Here is a 25,575-nt window from a genome sequence, read left to right on the forward strand (position 1 = left end):
CACAAGTTAGAACCATCAACTCTCATTCTAAGAGCGATGCTGAAATCATCGATGTTGCTCGTGTATACACCACCATCCGCATAGGCTGGAAAGAAGACCATAACTGGATAACACACTACAAAGGCAATTTCCCTGCCTTTGATATTCACATTTCCACATCACAGGCTATGAAGGAGATACCTCCAGTCCAACTGAATTAGCTTCATGAACGCTGGTCCTACAATTGACAGGGAGCTTCTTTTGCTGGTCTATATACCCTGGATTCTGTAATTCCCGCTCCAACTCGTCTGATGAAGTGGGGTTTACCCACAAAAGCCCTAGAACTGCTCATGCTTCATGCAGGCCAGGGCACCCCAAGGAATGAAGGTGGGGTAGCTGTCCCTGTTGATCCTGCACTTTTCACGAGCGTACCACAGCAACCCCACGCTTCCCAACATCCAGCGAGCCCGTCCTCCCGCCAGCAACCAAAGGGCCCCGCCATGCAACGCACCGAGCCACGGTGCACAGCCGACTGCAAACCAGCAGAGCACTCAGAAGACCAGAGGCAGCATCTGGCACCTTTCTGAACCGGGGCGGGGGGAGGGAGGGCTGCATTAATCCCGGTGAGAGGCAACTGACGCACAACTAAGTGTGTGGGCGCATGCACACACGCACACACACACGCACGCTCCTTGGCAGATCCGCCACCCGCAGCCAACGGAGCTCTGGCCCCGCACCAGCCACCTGGGCGCCATATGAACAAAGAGGCCTCTGGGGAGCAGCTGCTCGTCCCTGCTGCATGTGCTAATGCCCCGTCTTCCATCCCATGCTTGGGGGAGAGGGGGTCTCTGTCCTGCTGCCCCCCTCCAGTTCTGAAAGAGGACAATGACCCCCCCCATGGGAGGAACTAGTGAACGTGGGCGTGAGCGAAAGATGGGAAGAGGGAAATGGGGGAGGAGAGGTGGGAATCTTCCGTGGCCCCTGCTCCCTGCTTTCTCTCTAGCCCCATTTCCCTGTCTAGCTCCCACATGCGCCGTCTTTTAGGCCAGGATCTGCTCTGCGGGTTTGTGCTCTCGCGGCGTGGCAGGTCTGGGCATTCTCAAACACGCCAGCAGGCCTCTTCCTTGACTTCCAGCTCCCCTCTGGCCGGGGGGTAATGCAGTGGGGAGAGGGGACCGGCGATAACAGTTCACATTAGGCTTTTTCTCCAGCAACAGACCTGAAAGCTGAGCTAGAAACCCAAGTTTTTCCTTAGAGCCCGCTTAAACCACCAGATTCCCAGGGGGAGAGGCAGCGGGGGCAAGTGACTGTTCTGCCCCCTGCTGGAAGTGCTCAGAAACTCAGCTGCACAGCCTACGTGAGAAGTAATATCGTATGCTACAGCCCATAATAATAAACACCACCACCACCACCACACACATTTGTTAGTCTCCAAGGTGCCACAGGACTATTCATTCTTCGTAAAAATGATAATTTCATTCCCCCAAGATTATAAATCCTGTGACAGATCTTCCGAGGGAAGCCGCCTAACGAGGTCTAGTTCTTTTCTCCCTCAGGACAGAAACCTGCAACCCTTTCTTCTAATCCTCATACTACGGACTCAACCTCCTGGAGGGGGAAAATAGCCTTGCGGCTCCACTAATCTTCCTAATGATTTAATACCTGCAAGTGCTACAGGGAAATATCTCTTTCGTGATCTCGTGAAAAGCTGTCATGCTAAACATCCTACTGCAATAGCTCACCCGACTGCAGCTTGCTTTTTAAAACAAATCCCATTTCTTCAGCGAATGGTGGGCTGTTTGGGGGGGGTTGTGTCTTGGTTCTTGAAAGGCCTTTTAAAGGCTCTCTGGGGAAGTCCAATAAGTCCTGGCGCAAGGCTGCTAAAGAGTAGCACAGCTAAAGAGGGTACAGCTGTGATTGGAGGGACTACTTATTGCTAGCATAAATACACAGACTGGACCATTCAATCGTCTACGGCAGGAAAGTCACAGACAACGGCTGTTCCACAAGCAGAATCTTTCTTCCCCCACACCCTCTTCACTTTTGGCAATCCGCCTCTCCGCACAGCTTTGGTCCAGCATTTCTTTTGTATTTGTTAACCACCCAACTAAGCACTAGCGTGTGCGGCTGTCAAGAGCAGGCAGGGGGCGCCCAAGAGCACGGCCCATGTTGTCTCCAGTGGCACCATTGGGGCTGGGTAAGACCTTAATGCAGGGGTGGGCAAAGGCCTCTCAGCAGGCCGTATCCGGCTTGGATCCGGCCCACGCAGCAGTTCCAGGCTCCGCCCCCTAGATTCTATGTAAATGGCTTGTGCCTTCCCTGCACCTGTCAAGCAATGCGTTGCCTGGCAACCACGGGGAAGGCGTGGGCCCTTTAAATAGCAGCCGTTAAAAGGGCTCCCGCGTCCCGGCTCCCAGGCAATGCCCTAGCAGCGAAGCTGGGAGCAGCGAGCCCTTTTAACAGCAGGAATTGGAAGCGCTCGCAGCTCCCGTCCCCCGCTAACATGATACCTGGGAGGCGTGAGCCCTTTCAATTCCTGCTATTTAAAGGCCTCACCCTCTCCACCTGAGGCTCTGCCCCTTCCACCCAAGGCAGCCCGTGACCACTTCAAAAATTTTTGAAGTGGCCCCTATTCAAAAATTATTGCCCACCCCTGCCCTACTGACAGCAGGCTGTGGTTTAGCGACACTCCCCCTGTACTGATGACAAGCACCAGGCCTACGCATCACTTAAATTCTACTTCAGACTTCAAAATGGGGTTGAAATGGTGCGTCGACCTCTGCTTGCATTGTCTGTGCGCCAAAGGGTGAATCTTGCCCAGGGTCCATTGTGGTGGGTTTTTTTGTTTGATTTGTTTTTTCCATTTAGATCTAAAAGGCTTTTTTCTCTCCCAGATAAATATTTACAGGCAGGCCAATTTGGGAGCTTAAACTGTTGCCTGGACCCAAAATAAAAGTTCACCAGAACTGTTGTTGTAGCTCAGAGGGCTAAATTCTGCCTTCTGGCTTTCACACGTGACCTTAAGTAAAGTCAACAAATGCAACATCCCATCACGCAACACTTAATCCCAAGCCGGAGAGGAAAGAGAGAAGGCATCTCACAGAGGTCTTTCCCCAGAGCTTATGTCTCATAAGTTTGACTCGAACTGTAGAGTGATTTGTCTCATAAGAACGGCCATACTGGGTCAGACCAAAGGTCCATCTAGCCCAGTATCCCGTCTGCTGACAGTGTCCAATGTTAGGTTCACCTAGAGTAGGGGTGTCCAAACGTTTTTCAAAGAGGGCCAGATTTGATGAAGTGAACATGCGTGAGGGCCGACCATTTTGCCTGACATTCTTTGAACTATTAAAATTAAATGCAAATTAACTATTTTATGCAAAGCTTATTGCAAACGGCATACTTTTCATTTCGTCACATGGATGACAAATCTAAACAGGTGTAAAATCACTCTGCCTTTCATATCTGAAGGCCAGATGAAAAAAAAAATCCAGGAAGCTGAAATATGTCAGGAACATTGTAAAGTACATTACATATTATTGGTAATAAAGGTTGTCTGTCAACTTTTAAGTTCAAAAAATATGAACAGGAACATACCACCAAATATACATGTTGTGTCCAAATATATTTATAACTGATTTAGACCAACTGACATTAACTGAGATTTTACAATGTATTCATCTCAATACATATGGATTCGTTGGGGGCCATAAAAGATAGATATTGCCAAATTACCTGTGGGGCCGTATTAAACCGGAACATGGGCCGCAATTGGCCCGCGGGCCGGACTTTGGACATGCCTGACCTAGAGGGAGTGAACAGAACAGGGAATCATCCCCGGTCACCCATTCCCAGCTTCTGACAAACAGAAGCTAGACACACCATTCCTGCCCATCCTGGCTAACAAGTATTGGTGGACGTTTCTTTTTTAAAGCAGGTTAAAGTCCTGGTCTTCACAACATCCTCTAGCAATGAGTTCCACAGGTTGGTCGTGCGTTGCATGAAGAAAAGCTTCCTTGTGTTTGTTTTAAACCTGCTACCTATTCATTTCATTTGGTGACCCCGAGTTCTGATGTTAGGAGAACAAATAAATAACTTTTTCTTATTCATTTTCTCCACCCCAGTCACGATTGTATAGACCTCTACCATATCCCCCCTTAGTCTCCTCTTTTCTAAGCTGAAAAGTCCCAGTCTTTTGAGTCTCTCTTTATATGGCACCCGTTCCAAACCCTTCATTTTTATTTCCCTCTTCTGAACTTTTTCCAATGCTAAGATATCTTGTTTGAGATGAGGCAACCACATCTGTATGTAGGATTCAAGGGCAGGTTTGCCCACTGCAGTCTAAGTTACTAGAGTTTTGTCCATTTTAATTTGAAATGGCTCAAGCAATAGGGTTCCCCCTCCCCCACTCTCTCTCCCCCCACTTCCCTTGGGAGAAAAAGATTCCATAGTCTCTTAGAACTTGTTGTTAAAAAGGGGTCCCAATTCTCAGTGTAATTCTTCTCCTTGCTCCAGCTGCACTCCATTTTCCCAGATATAGCTCCTTGGACAGCCTCAGGCAATTACTGGTATTTACCCTCTTTGGTTGCATCGTACATCACCACCTATACATGAGCATTAAGAAGGATAAATAACTATGCACAGAGCCACAAATTCAGGTCACACTGGGGGAGAGGGATAATAGAGCCTCACGTTTTTTATGGTAAAAATCACACACCTTTTCCCTTGCCCAGATTTCAGTGAGCGTGAATTAAAAATCTTTTTTTTTTTTTTTTTACTGGGCAGAGAGTGGAAAAAAGAAAGAAAACCCAGGACAATCATTCTTTTCCAGCTGCAGTCGATACAAAACTGGCAACTAACGGGTTGATTTTTTTTCCAGCTTCTCACTTCGCTTCAAGGTCCCATGATTATCTTGGGCTGCTTTCCCCTTTAATGATTCTGACTAAAAGTCTAACCCAACAAAAAGTATTCTTAATACACTCGGAAGGAAAACAAAGCAGGTTGTGCAAGAGGCCCTTGGTGACAAGTGAGAAGGCTCGACACATTTGGCCTGGTTTAAAATAGAAAGGAGAGTTTAAACCCAAGCATTTTCCACTCCAAGAAAGCGTAGCGCGCCTCCAAGCAAGCCAAGCCAAGTAGCATAGTTTCCTATAGCTATAAAGACTCAAGAGGAACACCAATCTAGAAGACAGCCGCTTCCCTTGCCTCAGCACCAAGGCCACAAAGTTTGGCATGCTAGCAAGCGTGGGCAGGGCCTGGCGGGGCAAAGTGAAGACGGGGCCCAATCCTTCCCCTGCCTCCCTGTTATCGCTCCATAGGGCGGTTTGGTTTGTCGATGCCCTGGGTGATGTTAAGACCTCATAGCCACCTTGAAACCTCATCAAGCCCCATCACCCTCGTGAATCAGACCTTACATCAGCTCCGGAGGACAGGGAAGAACATCTGCCCTGGCTCTCCAGGAGCACGGCGCCTGAGACGATGTCATCGTTTTACGAGATTTATGGCAGGCCCTCGATGAAGCTACAGCTTTGCTCGCTTCCAGTCAAATCATCTTCCTGCCAAGGCTAAAAATTACCCGGCAGCGTAATCACCATTTCAGGCAGGACAGTGAAATAACAGATTCCCTTCCCATATAATAACCACCCCTTATGTTTCCATTGCCCCTGTCATCCTCCCAGATCCAAAAGACCGTGGCAAACTTAATTTACTGAAGTACAAACTGTACGCAGGGATCGTGGAACCCACAGCTGAAACGCAGCCACGGCCATAGAACAGCAACTCGACTGGCGAGTTTAAGGCAGGGAGGAAAGAAGAATTGCAAATCTCGTTGAGATGGATACAGGGCGTCCTGCGCCACCACGCCTGGTCCTGATTCCCACACCTCGTACGCCATGGGTTCTGCTCCATTCAGCTCATGCTGCCAAGCCCCCATTTGTCTGATAAGGAAGAGCAGGATTTTACCCGGCTTTAGAAGAGAAGCGGGGAACCTTTTTTGGGTCTGGGGCCACTGGCCCACAGGAAAATCAGTAGGGAGCAGCGGGGGACTGGAGTGCCAGCACGGGTTCCCCAATGCTGGGAGAGGCCCCAAGCCTCAGGGGCCGGATCCTGGAAGCCCAGGGGCCGCATCTGGCCTCCAGGCCTTAGGTTCCCCACCCCTGCTTTATCAGGTGTTCTCTGCAAACCGGAGAGATGAAAGAGGTTGCCTGAGAATTTGTCTACACCTGGAGAAACACACACAAGGTGTTTCCATGCCAGCTACTGCACTTTACATTCACTCCCTACCTTAATCACGTTCATCTGTGCAGGCGGCTCTGAACGGTGCAGATGAAAGTGCTCTAGGCACTGAACGCGCGAAAGGAATGCCCGGCGCGAAACAACTCATTTCCCTCTGACAACACAATGAAGAGCATCCAGTCCTAGCCTGACACACCCGCCCTTCTGTGACATCAGGACTAGGGCTGTCAATTAACGCGCGTTAACACCTGTGATTGATGCCGGGAAGAATTGATGCATACATTTTTTTAATGCGCATTAATCGCAAGTGTTTCCGTGGCGCTGCCCCTTTGAAACACCGCCCCGGCATTTCAAAGGGGGCAGCGCGTGCGGAGCCCAGGATCAGCTGTGCGGCACTGCCACTTTGAAATGCTGCCGCAACATTTCAAAGGGGCAGCTCAATGCGAAGCCCGGGGTCAGCCGGGGACTGCAGCTGATTCCGGGCTCCCACAACAGTGCCCCTTTGGAACGCCGCACGGCGTTTCAAAGGGACAGCAGGGTGGGAGCCCGGGATCAGCTGGAGTCTTATTGTTTAACAGTGCGATTAATCGCAATCAATTTTTTTAATCGCTTGACAGCCCTAATCAGAACCATCTGTGGGGATTCTATCCAAGGACCTACAGCGACACACAGTGCAAACTCCCTTTGCCACGCACGCAAGCCGCTGACATCCAGCCGTCAGACCACCTCCTCTATAATGCCCTGGCAGAGCCGACAGATCTCACGGTTCGGTTTTTCCTCCTCCCCGTGGCTCTGCTCTGGCGTTCCCGTTTTCAGTGAGTCGCCAGACTGGGGCATTATATGGATGGTCACCTCCGGAGGAGGCAGCCTGGTCGTATTTTGCAAGGAGTGTGTTAGCACAGCTGCCCCCAGCTACGCCACGTCGTTCCTTACCTCTGCCTTGGGTGCCACTGCCTTGCCGACACATAATTGCCGACTCCATGCCTTGGCCCCTGCCTCCACAACAGGGTGCTGTGACCAAGTGGGGATTGTAGTCGCTCTGTTTGCTTTGTTATGCCGCCTGTGCTGGTCAGTACTAGCCCTGTGTGTGTGTGCCTCAGTTTCCCTGGGCACTGCGCCGGCGCCCAGCAGGGGATGGGAATTTTGGATGCGACTCTTGCTTAGGGGAGGTTGCCCAGGCCAGCACGTTCACAATGTCCCACTGAGCCTGGGTGGGTGACACCTTTTGCCTGGGAAGCTGGACACAAGAGGAAGCGGGGCTGCCTGCAAGGCTGGGACCAGTTGCTGAGTGCGTGAGTGAGACTGCGCTGGCTTAGGACACTCCAAGGTATCCGGTCAGCCCCAGTCACTACAATCGATTACACATTTCAACGGCCCTTCGTCATTTCCTGTCCAAAGCTGCTTCGGGACACAGCTGCTGCGTTCCCCCCCAGAGAGGGCTGCATTTCAGGGGTGAGTGAAGTGACTGCTAGACAGGAAAGCTGCTGCATACAGTAAAAGCTGGGTATTCTGGATACAGTTCTCTGCCCAAGCAGAGTGCAACTCAGGCTGCTATTGGTGGGACTGACGTATCCAAACAGCCAGGGCTGCTACGATTTTGACCACTGGGCCAAACTCATCCCTAGTGTCACTCCACGACAGTGAGCGAATCTAGCGGGTTACTGTAAATTCTCCTTCCCCCTGTACTGTATCACTTCACCCTCACTGTATCACCCCGTCCCATGGGAGAGAAGGGGGTGGAGGTGGAGCCCATGGGGTGGTCTGGGATGGCTGCCCCAGGCTCCATGCTCCAGGTTGCCATGGTGAAGAAGCGCCACCAGGCTGGCCTTGGAGATGGCGGCCATGTCATTCCCGAGGCCCCTGCTGCTGCAAGCATGGGAGGGCCCAATCTTGGCTGCTTCCCTGCAGCAGGCCCCCCGGTCATACCCAAAGCCAGGTCCCTCAAGGGAGGAAGCTGAGGTGGGGAGAAGAGGGACAGAAGCGGAGCAGGAGCTGGGCTTGGGGGAAGGCCACAGGGACACGTGCCAGCCGCCACGTGTGGGCCAGATTGTAGGACTGCTCAGGCCGTAGCTGGCCCGTGGGCCGTGAATTTGAGACCCCTGCTCCAGTCTGACTTCCACCAGCACAGGCCGGAACCTTTCCCGTAGTAATTCCTCGAGCAGAGCTTTCAGACGTGCCTCCAGGCTTGACAGAAACGTGGTCAGCGATAGAGACGCCACCGTGACCCTGAGAGAACTCTTCCAGTTTAGGCAGCGTGGACACCAGAGTTGTTGACTCGAGTCCCACGACTTGAACTCGAGTCCGACTTCAGTCGTCTACGTGACTCGACTTGAGATTCGACTCGGGTTCATTGTTTGTGACTTGAGACTCGACTTGAGACTTGCTAATTTTGTTAAATTGACTGGGTGAAAAAATTGTCCGAAAATGCCAATATTGATGGCTTGTACAAAAGCGACTTGACATTTTTTAAATTAAGACTTGAGACTCGACTTGGGGCTTGACTCGAAAGTTACTTTAGGGACTCAAGACTCGACTTGAGACTTGAACTGTCGTGACTTGAGACTCGACTTGGACTTGACAATGACGACTTGAAGACAACGCTGGCGGACATGTTGGAGAAAACGCAACAGCACAAATAGCGGGGAAGCAGCGCCTGCCACTGGACCCGCAGACCTGGAGATTCTGCACAGACCAAACATGGGAATTCCCTTTCCTGTGCACTGGCTGCCCGGGCGGGAACACCAACGCCTGGAGAACTTCCCTCTTGAGAATGTCATCCCGAGAAGAGCAACATAGCTCCTCTCCAGGAATGTCCAGGGGTGGGGGCAGGGCTTGTCTACACTGGAAAGTTAATCCAGATTAAAGTCAGATGTGAATTTAAAGCGCGTTAACTACGCCAGAGGAAAAACAGGTCTGGCTGAGCCCGAATTCCCCACAGAGCCTGTATGGAACCAACATCACAAGGTGCAATGAGCTTCCCGGGATAAAAGTGGAGCAAGGCAAAACCAAAGGTGAATGATGGAGAACTTTGCTAATGACAGGACGGGCTGGAGCACGGAACAGTGTCAGCAAGTGAAAGGCTGTTTAAAAACGGGCAGGACACTGCACTCACAATTATACTCTAGCTCTGTGGGGAGGCTACCCTGCCTGAGTCTGGCAGGCGCTCGGTTCATGTGTTTGCCGCTGTCCATGAATGCAGCATGCCATTAGACAGAGAGAACAGTAAGAAATGAATATCACCCTCGTCCAATATTATGACTTCGGCGGCTGCATCCCAACTCCTACATTCAGTACAATCTGAGCAAACAACAATCCGTAGCTAAGACGGTTTATTGTTTTCCTGCTGTGCAAAAACGTAAGCCAGCAAAATAAAAGCCTTGAAAACCCGGGGACATGTTTGCCAACGACCAGCACCGGTCCCTGAGATCCTCCTGACGTTGTTCAGGAAGGCAGCAAACCAGACTCTGGTATCAAAAACAGTTCAGAAATGCTGATTTCACGGGTTAAAATACTACCTCTCCCGGGCCTGGCAGTAACTGGGCTCAGCTATGCCTCAAGTAGAGAATCAGGCTTTGGCGCCAGACTTCCCGGCTTTTAGGGGTCTACACGAGGGATGTGAACATGTACCCGTGTTCACGGTTACACACAGCTTCCCCTTCTGCCCCCTCCCCCGCTGCTGCCTCTGTATCAGAGGCAGCATCGCAGGGGAGGGGAGGGAGCTGGTGCACATGGGGAGCCGCCTCCCCCCAGGCTGCTGTCTCCAACAGAAGCAGTAGCGGGTAGGGGGGGCAGGCAGAAGCCGGTACACGCGGGGAGCTGGCTTTTAAACCAGCTCCCCATGCAATGCGGCTCCCATGGAGTCACCTCCCTCCCTGACCTCTGCTGCTGTGTCCCACAGAGGCAGCAGTGCGGGGAGGAGGGCAGGAGCTGGTGTTCACGGAGAGCCCCTGCATGTACAACATGTAACTGTCAAAAATGTCAGCGGGACTCCCCCCCTCAATATTTCATGCCACTGGTTGACTGTGGACATTGGGTACGATGTGACTAATACCCACCTGGTAATTTTTCACTCGCATTTGGCTTATTTTTGGCTCCCTCCCGCTGCCACAGCAGGAAGGAGAGGCGCCGAGCTGCCAAGCAACAGCTGAAGAACGTCCCCGACACGCTGCGGGATGTGCAGGGCGGGGAGCCGGAGCGGGACCCAGCCAGCTGCGGTGCTGCTGAGGCGGGCCCCAGAGAGCAGCCTGCTACCTGGCCCAGCGTCTCCAAATGCGGCATTTCCCCCCGGAAGGACAACAACCGAGCAGCGGAAGGGAACAGGGGAGAGCGAGGGGGCTGCTGCGGCGGCAGCCAGAAACGACCCCCGCGCTTCACCCCGGCCTGGACATTGCTGTAACTCCCCCGACGCCAGCTGGGTTCAACCACTTCACAAAGGTGCTGCTGAGAGCGGGATTTGGCACCGGACGGCCTCAGGGGCGGGGTTTTACTTTCAAGTGCTGGTCACTTTCCCACCCTTCATGAAAAAGAGGCCGAGTTTTACGTAACCCTCTTTGGCCCCGGGCCCTCTCTTTCCAAGGCTGGCACCCAGCAGCGTTTCGGCCGCGGGCTGTGGCCATTTTCTAATTGATTTTCGAACCCTCCCGCTTGCTCCCCTTCCTCGTCATGCCAGAATGTGGCTTCCTCTGCTGGCTGGAGACAAATTGGAGCGGGCACCTCACTGACGGCATGGAAAGGAATGGAAGAGACGTCCCGAGCGCCGCAACCACAGAGCAGCTGCCAAGGGCTCCTCCCAGCGCAGCTCCCGGGAGGAGGCTGGAAACAGGCAACGTATTCATTCTACCTGGGGTCGGCAGCCAAAGTGCCCCGTGTTTTTCCCCGGGCCTGCCCATCAGCCCGCTCGGCCGGCTTGCGATGGGCGGGGAGAGGAGACAGGGTACCCACCCTGAGACCACAAAATGATCTCGCCCCTATGGTGCTCCCGGGTGCTTTTCAGCGGCGGCCCGTTGCACAGGTGGGAAGGGCGGCTCCCAACTCCCAGAGGATTCAAGGGCCGGAGCCAGCATCAGCAGAGTCCCTCACGCAAGTTGCTCTACCATCTCTCCTAGTATCCTCTCGCTCCCTGGCCCGGTGCTGCTCGGGTCTCCAAAAAGCACCACCAGGAAAACAAAAGAAACCTTTCCCTGGGCTGTAATGATTCCCAAACCCTTCCCACTGAAAACCCACTCCCAGCCTCTTTGCGCCTAGCCCCAGGGGTTGGCAGGGCAGGGGGAGGAAAAAATGAACGTCCTCACACTTTGCAAACATAACAAAACTTCTCCCTGCCAACCGAATCTCAGGCAAACCCGCCCTCGTCCAACACACTGTCAAAAGCATTTGCAAACTTTCCCGTGGCTCGCCCCATTAACCGTACTGTCTGACGGGAGTCTGCCCAGGGAGCCCTGGTAATTTGCAGGGAGCAAATCGGGTTTGTCGTTGCAAATTGGAAAAAAACAACACCACAGGCAATCAGTCTATGTCCATTAGAGGAACACATCCAAAACATTTGTTTTAAGCAACAGACAGCAGGAGGACTTGGCATGAAAATCCCCCCCAAGCATACACAGCCGCGAAGAGCCCAGCTCTCCAATCGCAACCTTGCAAACTGGGAGTAATTCCAGGGAAGGCAAAGGAGTTACATAAAAGTACTGGAAGTCAGATCAGAATCAGGTCCCGCCTCATTCATTTCCCCAAGCTACTTAGGCAGTCGGGAAATAAGGGTTTGTCTACACAGGGGCACTCAGGAAAGTGAATCCAAATTAACTTTTACAGCAGACTAGTTACAGGAACAGCCACACTGGGTCAGACCAAAGGTCCATCCAACCCACTATCCTGTCTGCTGACAGTGGCTGATGCCAGGTGCCCCAGAGGGAGTGAACCAAGCAGGTAATGATCAAGCGATCTCTCTCCTGCCATCCATCTCCACCCTCTGACAAACAGAGGCGAGGGACACCATTCCTTACCCACCCCGGCTAATAGCCATTGATGGACCTAACCTCCATGAATTTATCTAGTTCTCTTTTAAACCCTGTTATAGTCCTAGCCTTCACAACCTCCTGCAGCAAGGAGTTCCACAGGTTGACTGTGCGCTGTGTGAAGAAGAACTTCCTTTTATTTGTTTTAAACCTGCTGCCCATTAATTTCATTTGGTGGCCGCTAGTTCTTATATTATGGGAACAAGTAAATATCTTTTCCCTATTCACTTTCTCCACACCAGTCATGATTTTATAGACCTCTATCATATCCCCCCTTAGTCTCCTCTTTTCTAAGATGAAAAGTCCAAGTCTCTTTAATCTCTGCACTTCAACTGCACTTTGGCAATGAATTACGCAAAATCAAAGTAAGGCGACTTTAATTCTGAGTCAGAGCATTCACACCAGGGTTTAGTGAAGTGTATTAAATGCACACCTTTTGTTAATTCAGATTAACTTTCCTGAGTGGCCCTGTGTAGACAAGCCCTAAATCTTAGTAAATATATCCCTATTTTACAAGTGGAAAACCGTCACTAACAGGGGACAGTGACACAGTGAGTTTACAGGGGGCATGTATCCTTAAATGTTAAGCACTCTGCAATAATTAAAATAATTAAAAGAATAATATCTACAAAACATACATTGAACCTACAGGAGATCGAGTCTCCTGAGAATACCCATACACCTCAGATCTAACCAGCTCTCTCCCTCATTCCACCCCCTCCAAAAGAAAGACCAGATTGGGAGTGAGCCCAAAAAGGTAACAAACCCTGAATCTGGAGAACATTCCGTCTAAAGCAAAGATGGGCCAATCCAGAACTTGGGATTGAAACATCTTCAGCTGGGTGTATCATCGGGAGACGGGGCCGGGGGAGAGCTGGAGTGTGGGGAAGTTTAGACTCAAAGCCCTGCATCCAAGGCCTGTTTGGGATCCAAATCGGCTCTGGTTAAGACAGTGTTGTAATAGCATGAGGATGTGGTTTCGCCCCAAGAGAGCAGGAGTCTCGCACGGTCCAGCAGACCACCTGAGAAATCCTGTGTGAATGGTCCTCAAGGTTTCAGCACCACTTACTCCAAACTCAGACCTAGCATTAACTCGGCATCAGCCTCAAATTGATGGACCTCACCTCCATGAATTTATCTAGTTCTTTTTTGAACCCTGTTAAAGTCCTGGTCTTCACAACATCCTCTGGCAAGGAGTTCCACAGGTTGACTGTGCGTTTTTCTTCGCATAGCACACAGTCGACCTGTGGAACTCCTTGCTAGAGGATGTTGTGAAGACCAGGACTTTAACAGGGTTCAAAAAGGAATAAAGTCATGGACAACAGGTCCATCCATACTTATTAGCCAGAATGGATGGGAATGGTTCCCTTGCCTCGGTTTGAAAATGGGTGACAGTAGAAGGATCACTTGATTCCCTGTTCTGTTCACTGGAGCACCTGGCATTGGCCACTGTCAGAAGACAGGACACTGGACTAGATGGACCTTTGTCTGACCCCGTATGGCTGTTCTTGTGTTCTTAAACCCTAAAAGTTGCAGCCTACGCCTGAACTGTACCCATGTCTGGCTCCAACCAACACCTGCCTGCCCCACCTTCACCCAGCAGCATGATCACCACCGAAAACGTTCTTGCTGATGCTGTCTCATGAAACTAGAAGTTCTTTCTCGTTAAAGCTCCAGCTTTCAGAGTCATTTTTGAAAGTCAGTTTTTAGCCCTCCTGGTTGCAAAGACCCGGGTGCAACCCAAAGGCTCTGAAAACAGATGGCGAAGAAAAACCACCTGACATTTTATTATTTGTAGAAGTCATATCGATTTTACGCCAGCCTCATGATTTGGGGGGGATCACTGAACACCCGAGGGAGGTGGGAGGATGCACTCTTATAAGGAAGTACCCCCGGTCCACTGGATTAATTCATTCCCCCTCTTCTACTTTGGGTGTTAATGAGGCCAGGAGAAACACAGATCCCTGATTTCAGGTCCTGGCAGGGGAAAGTCTGTAATTTCCCTCCTTGGCCATCAGTACCTGTATCCGAAGTGAGAGGCGTTTGCGTGCAGGTACAGCAACAGCAGAGGCTGGCTTATTCCTATTAAGCTGCTTAAGCATCTCCTCCTGCGTGGGAACCACACCCCAGGGGCAGCTGCTTGCCGGAAGGATCAGACATTCTCCATTTGCCACGGCTCTGCTTTGCCAGACTGCAGAAAGGGACCATGTTGCCTCTCAGTTCTAGCGGACACTGGGGATCATTTACCTTTGTGCAGGGCATGAGCATTCCCCAGCAAACACCGCACGGCTACCAACGAGGGAGGGCGTAGCCATGGCGTTCAAGGAACGATTAACTCGTCTCCACATGAACCACTGCTCTTCACTCCCTCGTGCCCCGCAGTGGGCTGCGCCCCATTTCCAAGGGATAAAAGCTGATCATTCCCTGTGCCTCTGCCAGTGGACAGATCAGGTGCTGCGCACGTTTCTGTGTTTATACTCAAAGCCCATTAAACTGCGGTAATGATTAATCCAGGGCTCCGGCACAAAAAGTTAATGCGCAATGTCATGCCCTCTTGTCGCACCCAACCCTCCTAGATGGAGCCTGCGTGCCTAGAGCATGGACACAAAATTTGTGTCCGCATCCATAGCCATAGAAATAAGCCACAGACATCAACATCTGCAGATATACAGTGGCTTAGCCACAGAAATAAGCCATAGACATCTGCATCGGCATCCGTGGATACACAGTGGCTTAGCCACAGAAATAAGCCGCAGATATCTGTATCCGTGGATACACAGTGGCTTAGCCACAGAAATAAACCACAGATATCTGCATCTGCAGCCGCAAATACACAGTGGATCCCCACAAATTTGCAAGGTTCTAGATACAAAATTTGTGCATCCATAGGCACAGACATCTGCATCTGCAGCTATGGCTATACAGTGGCTTAGCCACAGAAATGAGCCGCAGACATCTGCATCCACACATATGCAGTGGATACCACAAATCTGCAGGTTCTAGATACATTTGCGTCCACATCCATAGCCACAGAAATAAACCACCGACATCTGCATCTGCAGCCATGGACATACAGTGGCTTGGCCACAGAAATAAGCCACAGACACCTGCATCTGCAGCCGGGGATACACAATGGACGGCCACAAATTTGCAGGGCTCGAGGTACAAAATTTGTGTCCACATCCATACCTCCAAAACTGAGCCGTGGCTCCCCACCTCCAGAGCTGCGGCTGCAGATACCCGCGGGTATAAAGCAGCTATCCATGGCTTTGTGGGGCTCTACCTGTGGCCAGAGGCCACCTCCTGTGCTTCTGCAAGGCAACATTGCCTAATGCACAGTCAAGTTCAAGGCTGAGATGCAGGACCCACACCCAAAGGCTCTCGAAGGTGATGGTGAGCAGGGTTCCAGCGGGCACACCGTTTCAGGAGCCTCACTCATGCCCGGGGACATCAATGCACATTGCATTTGGGGGAGGACGTCAAATTCACTTTGAAATGGGCTAATGCACAGACTTCCATCCATGGGCAGCAGACCCAGAATTGGCGGCCTCGCTTAACACAGTAACTACCTGCTGGCACTATTCCTGCCGTTTGCGTAACGGCTTTATCATTCTGCTCTGGAGAAATACAAAGGCAAGTTGCCATCTCGGTAACGCTAGTTGGATGGAAAATGGAAAGGTAGCCTGGGAGCAGAATCCCCCCCCCCTCCAGCCCAGGAGACGGCTGTCAACGTGCCTTCGAGGAAGCCAGGTCTCACAGTGCAAGGTTTAAGCCGCTTAAGCTGATTTGGGAAAGTCACTTTCCTTCCTAATTCATCTACTCAGCGAGCCACAGAGCCGATGGGAGACAGCCCTCAGCCTGAGGTAGGAGACTGGGCCAATGAACCAGGGTTTTGTTCTTGGTATGGCTCTGGGATTCATCATTCTCTACTTCAGAACGGCCAGACTGGGTCTGACCAAAGGTCCATGTAGCCCAGTGTCCTGTCTGCTCATAACAGCCAGTGCCAGGTGCCCCAGAGGGAATGAACACAACAGGGAATCATCACGTGATCCCTCCCCTGTCGCCCATTCCCAGCATCTGACAAACAAGCTAGGGACACCAACCTTGCCCATCCTGGCTAATCGCCGTTGATGGACCTAACCTCCATATATCTATCGAGCTCTTTTTTGAACCCTGTTAAAGTCCTGGTCTTCACAACATCCTGTGGCAAGGAGTTCCACACGTTGACTGTGCGCTGCATGAAGAAAAACTTCCTTTGGTTTGCTTTAAACCTGCGACCTATTCATTTCATTGGGTGACCCCTCGTTCTTACGCTCTGCGTCTCATGAAGATTGCACTGACTATCAATAATGGGCAACAGGCACTGGTGAGGGTGCCAACATGGCCTTATGGGTAAGACAATGCTCCAGACTTCTGGAGAGCTGGGAGCCACCCCAGGCTCTGACACACATTTTTGGTGGGACCTTGGGTAAGTCACTTAATCTCTACCGGCCACAGATTTTCTGCAGATCCATAACAAACTTCCCTTTCCTCACCTGTTTCCATTCTAAGGTCTTCAGGGCAGGGCCTGTCTCTTATTGTGTTCATGGATGGCACCTGCCACCACGGGGCCCTGTTCTTGGCTGGGACTGCAGTATAAATTAACAAGAAGTATAAATTCACAACAGCTCCTCCGGTTCTCTCAGACAAAGCCACACGGGGCAACAGGACACGGATGCATACGCTGTGGCCTCATGTCCTCGTGGAAAGGGAGACACCTGATCATGTTCTGACTAAGGATGTAAAAGACTAGTCAACTATCCGATAAGCAATTGCAATAGAGCAAAGGGGTGGGGGGAGGGATACTACAACGTGGCAGAACCTGCACAGCGGCGCTGCCACTCTGAAACCCCAAGGTGGCGTTTCAAAGGGGCAGCTGCTATACAGCTGATCTACGACTCAGCTGTGCAGCAAGCTGCCCCTTTAAAACGCGGCCTCTGTGCCTTTCAAAGAGACTCCCCAGCTGATCCCGGGTTCTGCGCAGCACTTACCCGGAACCCAGAAGCTGATCCCGGGTCCTGGGGAAGCGCCAAGGAACCTGGGATCAGCCAGGGAGTGCCCCCGCTGACTACGGGCTCCATGTGAAATGCACAAGAGCCACCGCTGGGGATTCTTGTGCCTGGAGTCAGCGGGACTTCCCGCTGGCCCAGGGCTATATGCGGAGTTCCGCATTCCTCCTTCGAAATATACAAGAGCCCTGTACATTTCAAAGGAGGAATGCAGAAGTGCCTATCCACTAGTCAACTAGTTAATGGAAATCCCACCGACTAGTCGAAGAGTCAATTAACCGCATTTTAACTTTCCTTAGTTCAGACAGCGGTTTGAAAGGCATTTGCTCATCTCCCGCCTGCCGTGGTGCGTGCGAATAGGCAGCAGAGCTGACGAAGAGCAAGAAGTCGTGTGGCTAGCTCCTTGCCCAAGGACAGGCAGCAGGTAGCCCAGCCTGCTTGCCGTCAACTGCTGTCAGACTAGAAATCCTTTAGGCCCTTGGCTGAGGGCTGTAGCAGGAGAGTGGCCCCGTTCGGACAAGGAGGGTTTGCTTTACGAGCAACTGCAGGAGGCAACTAACAGCCGTACCCTGGCCAACGTCTGGGTGCATACAACTCCTGTGGACATCAACACTGAGCAGTGGCTCTCACAGTGGGGTCGTGGACCACTTGGGTCTGCCCTAGGCTTTTAAAGAAGCCGGAGGCCAATGCTGCCTGGACCGTGGCCTTCAGAGTGGCCGGTCAATACAGAATTGGGTCCATAAAGGCCACTGCTCTGGTTTTCTTTCTGGGGGCATAAAATAACGTTCCCACACTCTGAGAGAAACCTTTGATCGGCACGGATTTAATTCATTACTTATGAATCTCCGGCCCACGTTACTCTGTTCGTCTCAGCTCCCGGTCCCCTGGTGTGACGGAACAGCCGAGAAGTGAGCCCGACTAATGGATTCACCAACTTGTTGCTTAGGTAACAGTCTTCTTTAAAAAAAAAAAAAACAAGAACCCGCCGAGATAGCCAGCACGAGCCTCCGCCTTGAACAACGTTAGCAAAGGGCTGGAAAGGCACCAAGACCTTTCCACGTGAAAAGGACTGTCTGAGGGAATCGCTGCGTCAGACGAGCCCCTCCCCTTTCTCAATCTCCTTGTTCCAGGAGCCCACTAAACTGTGCGACGGGCTGAAAGCAGCCAGGGGCCAAGACAGGTGTGAAAGCGGAAAGAAGGTCGGGGGCGGAGTTAAGGGAGTGTTTGGCTCCGTGCTTCCAGAAGGGGCGGGGCCTTGGTCAGAAGGGGCGGGGCAGCTGGCCCTCTGTGCTATCCAGACCCCATCCCCTCAGCGCCACCCGGGGCTCCGGCGGTGATTTAAAGGGCCGGGGGCCCCTTTGAATCGCCAGGCCCTAGGGCAGTTGGCCCCTTTGTCGGCAGGCCTGACAGGGACCATCTTCATGTTGGCTTTGAACAGTGTCTGGGCCAGCAGGGCCCTGGTCCCTTATCAAGGCTGCCACAAAACAAAAGAGTAAATACGCTCAATTGGGCTCAGAGAAGAGCCAGGGGAAGGATTCGAATCCCTGCATCATAGCGACCAACCCTAGGACCTGACGCCATGCAGCTCGCCAAAGAGAACGGGAAAGGGGTGACTTGCCCACCGTTGGTAGGTACCTGCCTGAGGAACAAAAACTTAGCGGGGTCTTTAGCCTGACAGAGAAAGGTGTAACAACGCACCACCCACCTGCGGCTCTTACTACATTTCAAAGGTGCAGCGGGGAACCCGGGGACCCTTTCCTGCTGCGCCTCTGCCTCCCCTGCCACACCCGCCCACGGAGATGGTGCTGGGGAGAACCGGCTTTTAGGCCGGCTCCCCCAGCCCTGGCTCCTGCTCCCCGCTCCCTTGCTGCCTCTAATACAGAAGCAGCAAGGGGGGAGGGAGCAACTAATCAAGTAGTGACTCTACTAGCTGATAAACCTAGGCTTATCGGGGAGTCGACTAGTCGCTTACATCCCTAGTCCCCGTTACACAGGAGCTCAGACTAGAGGTTCTAATGGTCCCGACCTCGGAAGCTATGAATCCCCACACTTTCTTCACGCCAGTCCCGCCTTACAAAGCAACGAATCTCTGTTCATCCTGCAGCCCCGTCAAGGGCCAGGAGAAACATTTCCCATCGAGAGGGCACCCTGTGGGCCCGTGAGCTCAGAACGTGGAGGACGAGGCGTGTGTAGGTGATTATCATCATCCCATGGACTCAAGAGCCCGGCTCAGGCAGCTCCGTCGGCTGGAAAACAGACCCGCAGCCTCCCTCGGCATGTGAAACCCATTAGGCAACTGCACAGAAGCCACTCATGAGGCAAAGCCCGTGAACGCCCCCCTCTCAACCGGGCAGACTAGAGGAAGAGTCTGCGCCGCCCTGGCTGACAGAGATGGGGGGGGGGAGGCGAGGAAAGACACCAGCTTTGTGTCGCACATGTGGACGGCCATTTTCAAAGCCGACCGGGGCAGCCTGCCACACTGCCCTGGTGGATTCCGGAGAGACAGAAGGGCCGTTAACACTGCAAAGAGCCACCAAAGTGTGGCAGAGGGGGACGGAAGGGGCAGGGCCGAAGGGGCTACCAGCGTAGCATCCTCCCTCCGCCACATCGCAGCCCGGGTGCCAGTGCGGAGCTCCTCGATCGGGAAGTGCATTATGTAAGCATGAGGCGGTGGAGACACGCATGAGAACATCTGTTTTATTGAAGCCAGGCTGGGCAGGGCTACACAGGATACCACCCTGGAACGCAACCCGCCCAGATAGAAGACAGGCAGAGGCACGGCAAAGCCAAAAATAGCCCCTTCAATGTTCTTCCAAGCACCAGGAGCCTGCCAGATACAAATAACAGGAACAATCGCTGGCTTCAGCTGCTAGAGGGACCAAAGTGTTCATGTCGCTACAATGAGTCCTGGTGTATCTCCATGCAGCTTGTGTTCACAGCATAGCACTTGTCAAGTATCTGGACACAGAATGAGCATTTAATTAAGGAACTGCCTGACAAGATCTCTGAGTCATTACCAATGATCTCAGACCTCGTGAAAGATGGCAGAGATATTCGCGGACTGGGCAAAGTTAGCGCCAACGTATAAAAAGGGGAATAAGGGCAACCCAGGGATTAGAGAGTAGCCAGCTTCCTTTCAGTCCCCGGAAAGATAATGGAGAAATAATCAGAGTGTGTAAGCACTTGGACTGTAATAAGTAACAGTCAACAAGGATGTGTCGAGACTAAGGGTATGTCTACACTTGATTCCTCTTTCGAGAGAGGAATGCAAATGCAGACAAACGAAACTGCAATGAAGCACGGATTTGTATTTCCCGCGCTTCATTTGCATAATCGCATCCGGGCACTATTTTGAAATACCCTATTTTGAAAAAAGAAACTCTGTCTAGATGTGGCTATTTTGAAAGACAACCCTTCTTCTGAAATTACCTTTAAACCTCATTTTATAAGGAGTAAGAGTAATTTCGCAAGAAGGGTTGTCTTTCGAAATAACTGCGTCTAGACAGAGTTTCTTTTTTCGAAATAGGGTATTTCGAAATAGCGCCCGGACGCGATTATGCAAATGAAGCATGGGAAATTCAACTCCGCGCTTCATTTGCAATTTCGCTCGTCTGCATTTGCATTCCTCTCCCGAAAGAGGAATGCAGCTTAGACATACCCTAGCCTCATATCCTTTGATGGTATGAAGGGAACGTGTTGGGGCCTACCCAGAATATGTCAAATGAGCACCAGTTTAGTTGTAAGTCTAAAGCAAGGCAGCATTATTAAGATACAGGAGACGTAAGCAAAAAAAACCAAAATTTGATTGGATGATCAACAATAACCCCACTTTTAGGGAAGTAAAGTAACACAGACTGCAATATGCAACAAAGTGCTGATCACCCCAAATGGAGCAGACGAAAGTTTTGAAAGGGCAGAATGAGACAACAAAAATCTAACGTCAGCATTGTCAAGCAAGTGGAGGAATACTGGAAACAGGGTATATAAGGTTGAACGGAACAGACCAAGAGCGTATGGGTTTCGAATCCAAAAAGCCAGGTCTGATCAAGCAGGGCCCCTTCCTAGGCGCTGAATCTCGCTGCCAAATATAAGCTCCACAAGGGGAGGACCGGTCGTAAATTGCAATGAAAAAATCCCAAAGGAAAGACAAAGAAAAGAATAGCTTCTGAATCAAAACAATGCTTCTACATGTCTTAATGTATTAAATATTTGATAATGCCACAAACTATTCAAAGGAAAATCTGGAGGGTATACTTGTAGGAGGAGTTATTATTTCCTGTTTTTTAGCTGTTCTTCTACTTTTTATTTGTATGTTATGCTATCTTAAAGAATCCAAGATAGTGAATTGATTTAAATGAAAAATTAATTATAAAAGTAAATAAAAATCTTTGTTTGACCCTAAAAAGAAGTATTCCCCTGTCTGTGGTTTCAGATCCTTTAAAGAACCAAACCCGGTTACCGAAAGATGGGTTAGCAGCTTGTGAATAGGGGGAAGTGGCAGACACATAAAATGTTGGCTTTAGTGAGGCCTTTGATACTGCCTCCCATAACCTTCTTGTAGTCTTAGGAGCCTAGATGAACATCAGAACGGCCAGACTGGGTCAGACCAAGGGTCCATCCAGCCCAGCGGCCTGTCTGCCGACAGAGGGAACACAACAGGGTATCCTCACGTGATCCCTCCCCTATTGCCCATTTCCAGACAAACAGAGGCCCGGGACCCTACTATTGGGCTACTATAAAGTGAGAGCACAACGGGTTGGAAAACGGTTCTGAGTGGTTAGCAGCGGTTCACAATCAAGCCAGAAAGGCCTAGGAAACAGGGCCGTGCAGGAATCCGTCTTGGTTCTGGTTCTGTTCAATGACTTTTTTTCACGGCTCGGATCATGGCACAGCGTCTATTGATAAAGGTTATAGACGACACCAAGCCAGGTGGGCTTGTAAGAGCTTCGGAGGACAGGATTAAAATTCAGATTGGTCGGGACAAACTGGAGAAATGGTCCGAGTTAAATAGGGCGACAATTCATAAGGACAAGAGCCAAGTACTGCACTTGGGAGGTGCACCAATACGAAGAGAGACATGCCTGCTGAGGACAGAGTACTGCAGAAAAGGATCCAGCCCCCGGGTTGCATCCTTGCCCAGCCCTGGTCTTGTGCCTTAAAAAGGACCATTTTATTACAGACAAAATGGCATTGCCGTTGGGCCACAGTCTGTCTACGGATTTCAGCAGCCCGGCGAGGGCAGAACCCAGCCCCTGAATCTGGGAATATATTTGTTTTTCCACAAACCTGCAGCAAAGACGCAAATCCAAGCCAGCGTGAGCCTGGTCACACCTCAGTCGCTCTCTGCTCAAAGGGCGAACACTTTTCAAATCATCCCCATTCCGATACTCAAAACCTGCAAACTCCGACCGAGGGAAGCGATCAGTTCCCATGACCACAGGGACCCTCAATAGCAAACTGTTCCTCGCACGCTGGCCGACTAGCCTGGAACACATGGGTTTGAGTTCCCTGCCCTAATAGTAACTGGAACGTAAGCAGACAAGGAACGGGGACTTGAATGCAATTTGAGACAGGGAGACAGTTCTGAGTCCCTGCAAGGCGGCTTTGTGGGGGGGGGGGGGAGGAGTTGCTGGGTTTTTTCCTAATGGTCTTAGCTTGCAAAAATCTGTTCAGCAGATTCTGTTATGCTCTTGCCAGTGTCAGCCAGTCCGGTCTCTCCCGTCCCACGATGACACACACTGACTTTAGGCTCCTAAGCAGGGGAGTTGTGCACACTGTTCCTGACCTGAAATCCACACGGCACAGCCAGATGTTCGCTGCCCTTCCTGCTGTGGGGAACTTGGCTTAGATCATTTTTTGGGGCTAAGAAAAACAAAAGCAACTTCGGGAACGCCTTGCAGCTTGAGGGATTCCCCAAGCTATTTACAAGTCCTCTCCCCAATCCTGCAACAGGTTCCCCCACTCCCCCTAAGCTCACCGCACACCCCATAGCCTCTGATATGTCCCATCCCAGAGGCAGCTGCTGTGGTTTTACTAGCGCAGGTGGGTGCCAAGCTGGAGTTCAGGACAGGAAGTAAAGAACATGGTAGCCAGTTAAAACCTGAGTGGGGATTAGGGATGTGAAAGGTTAACTGGTGGGGGCAGTTAACCTGTTTGGGGCAGGGGGGTGCTCCAGCCATGTGGGGCCCACTACACACAGGGGTGCCTTAGCTGCCCCTGTCTATCGCGGGCCAGGGCGCACTGCAGCCAGGGGCTGCTCCGGCCAGGCTACAGAACCTGCCTTTTAATCGGTGAACCAGTTAAACATCATGTTTCACCAGTTAACCAATTAAATGGGATTTTGCATCCCTAGAGGGGTTCCGCTGAAATGGGGCGTCTCCAGCTGACCCCGGCTCCACACGGCATTTCAAATCAGCAGTGCAGCATGGAGCAAAACACCATCCGGTACCTCCAAAGCCTCTTCCCAAACACTGAGAAACACACAGAGCCTGATTCTGCACGACTGAATTGTACCACAAGTGCATCTCTAGCGAGCTCTGTATTCACTCCATCGGGTTGAAGTGTCTGGCTGTGGTCTCCTAGCTTGTCTCCTTAAATTACTGCTCTGTTCACATTTGGTTGCCCTGAATTACTAAGTGCAAATCCTTAAATGGTTGGGCTGGAGTCAAGGAGGCGAGAGACTGCTCTGTCGCTCCAATTTCCACATGGCAGCTTGGCAAATTCTCTACGCGAATACACAGACACGGCTCTAACGCCATCTCTCCGACGGACAGCGTTTCCCCCAAACAGTAGGTTGTTGTTCCTGAAATGCTCAATGCCAGCAGCAGACAAAAAGCCAAAGTTAGACTTCAGAATAAAAAGCCAACACACTTTTAAGATGTGGGGATAATTTGTCTGAAACATCTGGAAGGAGCATAGCAAACTCTATTGTCCACTGCCTTAAACAAAACAGGCATTACGAACACCTCACTACTCATCTCTTGGTTCACTGGTATCAATAATGCATTGCATAATCGATCTACAGCCGCTCTCCGAGTTACGAACAAGTAACGGACCAATGCTTGGTCCATAACTCGAAGTGTTCGTAAGAGTTACATGGTGACCGTGATGTTCATAAGCACGGATCGCTGTTCAGAACTAGGATCCGCATTTACGACCACTTTGGTCGTAAGTGTGGATGGTCGTAAGTGGAAGGTGGTCGTAATTTGGGGAGCGGCTGTATTAACTGTGACTATATTTTCCTTGAAACAAAATACAGGACTATGTAGCACTTTAAAGACTAACAAGATGGTTTATTAGATGATGAGCTTTCGTGGGCCAGACCCACTTCCTCAGATCAAATAGTGGCCCACGAAAGCTCATCATCTAATAAACCATCTTGTTAGTCTTTAAAGTGCTACATAGTCCTGCATTTTGTTTCAGCTACCCTAGACTAACACGGCTACATTTCTATCTCTATATTTTCCTTGTGTATCTCGTGCACGTTCGGCCTTTGAACAGAGTTCATTTTGTTTGCAATTAATTCTATCCCTCCACCTCAACTTGTCTGCTTTCTTTTTTTAAATAAAAAAAGTCTTTTGAAAAAAAGAAAAGCAGAACCTCGAGTTTGGGTGGATACGAGGATGTTTATTGGCGTAAGAGTTCAGGTTTTCCAGGACTGAAGCAGGGATATTTTGGTTTTGTGAACAGCCTGCTATTGTACAGAGAGAGTGTTCTGCTTCTGCTGCTTTGTCTTAATTGGATTTCATTTTTCATTATCTGTCAAACAAACTTGAATCTTGGATAGGGATTTCTTATGTTTATATGTTGAAATAGAAATAAATAAAATTGTATTAATGATTGGGAGTCCTACTGAAACTTACCAACTCTTGCTAATTACTGAGCTAGCGGAAAATATAACGTTCCTGCATCTTAAAATGCATTTAGATTATTTATTAGGCAACATAAAACAGGGGTAGTAATAAATGGTAAATTTTCAGAATGGAGAGGGGTAACTAGTGGTGTCCTCCAAAGGTCAGTCCTGGGACAAATCCTGTTCAACTTATTCATAAATGATCTGGAGAAAAGGGTAAGCAGTGAGGTGGTAAAGTTTGCGGATGATACCAAATTGTTTAAGATAGTCAAGACAGAAGCAGACTGTGAGGGACTCCAAAAAGATCTCACCAAACTGAGTGATTGGGCAAAAAAAATGGCAAATGAAATTTAATGTGGATGCGTGTAAAGTAATGCACATCGGGAAAAATAACCCCAACTATACGTACAGTATGATGGGAGCTAATTTGGCTATGACAAATCAGGAAAGAGAT

At 50.7% G+C, this 25,575-nt stretch overlaps 1 protein-coding gene and 1 long non-coding RNA gene across 2 annotated transcripts in view; both read right to left on the reverse strand.

The window, feature by feature from the left end:
- PKD1 (polycystin 1, transient receptor potential channel interacting) overlaps positions 1-25,575 on the reverse strand; it is a 148,779-nt gene that overhangs the window by 114,691 nt on the left and 8,513 nt on the right. The window lies entirely within an intron of this gene.
- LOC142818639 (uncharacterized) lies at positions 3,434-13,427 on the reverse strand. The gene is made up of 2 exons (XR_012896209.1): positions 6,259-13,427; positions 3,434-5,912 (listed from the first exon to the last, which is right to left on the reverse strand). It is a non-coding gene; the product is annotated as an uncharacterized LOC142818639 (long non-coding RNA).

Source organism: Pelodiscus sinensis, chromosome 16, assembly GCF_049634645.1.
Source record: "Pelodiscus sinensis isolate JC-2024 chromosome 16, ASM4963464v1, whole genome shotgun sequence".
Classification (NCBI taxonomy): domain Eukaryota; kingdom Metazoa; phylum Chordata; order Testudines; family Trionychidae; genus Pelodiscus; species Pelodiscus sinensis.